Below are 4,660 nucleotides of genomic sequence, written 5' to 3'. Positions count from 1 at the left end.
AGATGAGTTCAGCCGTCTTTCTGCCCAGCTAGAAGCTCACGGACGGGGAAACTGAGTCAATAGGAAAAGCGAACAAAGACTTCAAAGGGTGGCTCGAGATGGCAGAGTAAAACACTATAGTGAACGGTGCAAAGACTTGGAGTCCAAAAATAAGCCGGTTGAATCCACTCTTGTCATTTCCCAAGCTGAAAGAACGAAATTTTGAAATTTCCCAAGGGAAAATATTGAAACCGCCTCTGGGCAAAATATTGAAAGGCCAAAGTCACCGTACCAAAAAGAAGTGATCGGCATCAACCACTCCAAGAGGGAGCCCAGGATGAAAACTCGGCGGCCTTGAAGGCGTTGCTAACAATCACAAAAGCAGGTTCCAGGAATTGAAGACATACCAACTGAACTGTTTCAACAAGCCAGAGAAGCCGTGGAAGCACGCACCTATGCCACAAAATAAGCCAACTGACTGGAGGAGTCCTAATTTGTGCCCATTCCACAAAAAAGGGGACCCAACAAAATACGGAAGTTAGTATCATTGATGTCAAATGCAAACTAAGCCTACTGACATCCAGCCAAGTCTGACTCTGAGCAAACCTACAGGACAGAGTAAAGCTGCCCGTGGGTTTCTGGGATTTTTAAATCTTTGTCAGAGCAGAAAGCCTTGCCTTTCTCCTTCAGGCCCACCCGTGGGTTCCAATCACTGACCTTGAGGAGAGCAGCACAAAGTATACCCACTGTGTCACCAGGGCTCCCACTCTGTCATACACAGGTACGGTTTTTGAAGAAAATAAAAATTTTAAAAAAAACTGCAGCAGCACATCAACAGTAAACTGTCAGAAATTCAAGCCAGATTTGGAAGAAGTTGTGGAATGAGGAGCTATCATGATTCATGGCAGAGGGAGCTTGGTTGGAGACAGAGACTAGCAGAAAGATGTTTACCTGTGCTTTGTTGCCTACGCAAAGGCATTCCACTACGTGGAGCCTGACAGAGTATGAATAACAGTGGAAAGAACAGGAATTCTAGAACACGTAACTGTGCTCATGCAGAAGTAGTGCACAGACTCAGGGGCAGTTATGGAGACCATCTGGTTTAAAGGCAGGAAGGTGTGCATCGCAGTTGTATCCTATCCTTTCATCATACTCCTTTCTCAATCTATGTGCTGAGTAAATGGTCTGAGAAGCTGGCTATACGAAGACTGCAGCATCAGGATTATAGGAAGTCTCATGAACAACGTGTGATATGCAGATAACACAAACTTGCACACTGAGGCGGGTTTAAAGCACTTGCAGAAGATCAGACGTCAGCCTTCAACATGAATTGCACCTCAATATAAAGACAACAAAAATCCTCACAATGTACTAGTAAGCAACATCCTAATAAGTGGAGAAAACACTGAAGTCGTCAAAGAGTTCGTTTTACAGTCAGCGTACATGTAATCATTGCTCAGGAAATATAGCAATGCGTTCAATGCATTGTGTAAATCTGCTGCACAAGATTTTAACGTGCTAACGGGCAAACAGGAGAACGTTGGTCCTTACTGAGGAGGAAGGTGCACCTGAGCTAAGCCATGGTATTTTCAATTGTCTCATGCATGCAAAAGCTAAGCTATATGGAAAACCCTAAAGGTGTCAGGGTAATCCTGCCCAATACATCATCATGAGCCCAGTAGGCACAATTGTACAGTGATGATAAGAACAGACTATAGTGAAGTCATAGAAAGCATGAGAGTTGATAGAAATAATGGAGTCAGGCACAATCCATGGTAGCAGTGCTCACCTCAACCTCACTTGGTGGTCCACATGGAGAGAGATATTTAATGCTAACCGAGGTTTGGTTATTCTCAGAGGACATGCAAATCCCTTAATTACAGGTGAAGACATCCGTCACAAGAAAGGGTTGTGCACCAAAGGGTGGATGAGGGGAGTCGTCGGACAGGGCAAGATATGACAAAATACCCATTTATAAACTATCAAGGGCTCATGCGGGAGGGGGGAGCGGGGAGGGAGGGGAAAAATGAGGACCTAATGTCGGGGGCTTAAATGGAGAGAAAATGTTTTGAGAAACGATGTACAAATGTGCTTTACACAATTGATGTGTGTATGGATTGGGATAACAGTTGTGTGAGCCCCTAATAAAATGTTAAAAAAGAAAAAAAGAAAAAAAAAAAAAGAAAGGGTTGTGCTACAGGTAATACAGTAATGGGAGGGAGGTGATCTAGGGGTGTATATGCAATAGGAAGAGGGGGGATTGGGGGTGATAAGATGGGCGGATCCTGGATTCAGGATGGCAGCCTAACTTTGGATGTCAGAAACCACTATCAGTAGGGTGTGAACTCCACCCATAGGAACCAAATGGATGACTGCAAGCCTTTAGGGAGAAGTAGCCCATTGACCATAGCAGCAGGGATCAGGCCTACCCATGGTGGGACTAGAACTAAGGTACCAGATGTTAACATTGGTAAAGCGGGACACCATTGATAAAACTCATATCCTGGCGAAATAGCCACACGGCAGCGGAAAACCATATACCCTAGCTTGTCTGTCGTGCATTCTTTCCAAAAATCAGGACTTTTTAAAAACGCCGTGGATGTGGGAAAAATTGTTAAAAATCGGGACTGTCCCGCCAAAAGTGAGCCGTCTGGTCACCACTAGACAGTAGTCTGGCAGCTGACTGCCTTCAGGGAAGTAACTTGACAATTATTTGCTGCAAGCAGTGTCCTAAGTCTAATGTATTTGGGGGAGACAGGACGTGGGAGAAATCTTTGTTTCCCACAAAGAGGGATTGATGCATAGCTGGTCTCCAGAACCCACAGGGGCAGTTCTACTTTGTCCTACAGGGTTACTGTGAGTCACAATGCTCCAAGACAGTTTAAACTTGTGCTGCTCTGGTAGTTGAAAAGTATTTTCCTTTGCACTTGGATAAGAGTATTGTAAATAGCTGAAACAAAGTGCTTGCATTGAAATATATGGGGGTGCGGGTGTTCATTTTTAGCATACAAAAAGCAAATGCAAATGCAAATTATTTAATTATCTTTATCATTTGGAAACTAATCTACTAGATCTAAAAGTATTTCCGATCCATTATTTTAAACTAAGTTACAATAATAAACCTCTAGGTTAAAATCAATCTAATATTAATTGAGTACATTTTAGAAATGAACAGAACACAGAACTGATTGATGAATAAAAACAAATAGAAGGTTGTAGAGAAGTAAACACAGTGCATTTGAGTGCACAATATGCAATAATCTTTTGGTAAAAAATAGTTAACGTGTGTGAATCGTACTTTCTGTTCAAGGAAACGTGTAACTTGCTTTCAGTATCTGTTCCTTCGAATGGCTGATGCAATACAAAACCGTCAGAAGTATGCTGGAATATTTTACCTTTTCCAAAGTGAAATCAAGAAAAAAATGCTATCAAACCACAAAGGATTAAAATGAATTACTGGACCCACTAACCTCTCTCATTAAAGAATAATCAGAGCGTCTTATAGGAAGTTAGTACTTCCCAGCAAGCTTTTTGTGATGTTTGAATAAGCTAACTGTAGGACTGACTTTGAGATCTGTTATTTTGATATGGCATTTGATTTCACTGGTAAAATTACCTTATTTTTCAAATCCAAACTCTCATACATAAAGACCATCACCTATTGTGGTATAGTGAAATCGTTTGGTATGGCTCTTCTATCTATCGTCTTAGTCTCACCCAGTGACTGATTGGGAGCATGCAAATAAAGTACAGTATAGTGGGCTTTAACGTGGGGCTTGGGCAGTTTTGGTTTCGCCTTCCCTTGGTTCTGAGAGCCACCTGGGAAGCAGGTACAGAGAGCTTCGTAACTATCAAGAAGTTAGTTCCTGTGCAGTGCAGTGCACGCAGATCCTGGTCTAAAGTGGTAGAGGCAGCAGAGGCCACAGCAAGGAGACCATGGGGGGAGCCCCCTAAGACCCACAGGCATAATGACAGTGTGGCAGACGTCCCAGGCCACAGAACAAGGCAAAGGCCTAGGGACTATGTGGCCAAGAGGCTGAGGACCCCAGGGTGACTTGACTGGTGGCTGAGGAATGGCACTGCTGTGGACCAAAAAAAACAACCCTGTATCTTTCATGTTTTCTGATCCTGACTTGTGGTAAACGCTTAGCTTTCCTAATAAACCCTATAATTGTGAGTACCATCTGGGTTCTGTGTAGCCCTTGCAACAGGTTATTGAACCCTGCAGAGCAGCAGCCTGCCATGGGAGGCAAAGCTGGTGTCAGAACAGGGTAAAGGAAGTTGGACCAGCGGTGTGTTTGACCTGTGTGGGGCAGTGGTCCCTGGGCTGGGGTGGATGCTCCTCCTTCCTACTGGAGGGGTCAGATGGGCCCCCAGGTCATTTCCTCCCCTACCAAGAAACACTCAAATTTATGCTTGCGATGGTTTTAAATCAGGTCCTATCTCCCTTTACAACAGCAGGCATCCTCCTTCCAAAACAAGCAGAGGTATCATTTAACTTTCACGGTCTTTCTTTTTTATTTTTACTGGGGGCTCTTGCAGCTCTTAGCATAAACCATACATATACCCATTTGGTCAACCACACCTGTACATATGATGTCATCATCTTTTCCAAAACATTTTCTTTCTACTTGAGCCCCTGGCATCAGCTCCTCATTTCACCCCCTCCCTCCCTTCCCCC

The sequence above is a fragment of the Echinops telfairi genome, unplaced genomic scaffold (genome assembly GCF_000313985.2).
Source record: "Echinops telfairi isolate 266 unplaced genomic scaffold, ASM31398v2 ScPeMD7_443;HRSCAF=831, whole genome shotgun sequence".
Taxonomy (NCBI): Eukaryota; Metazoa; Chordata; class Mammalia; order Afrosoricida; family Tenrecidae; genus Echinops; species Echinops telfairi.
This window is presented reverse-complemented; position numbering follows the sequence as displayed.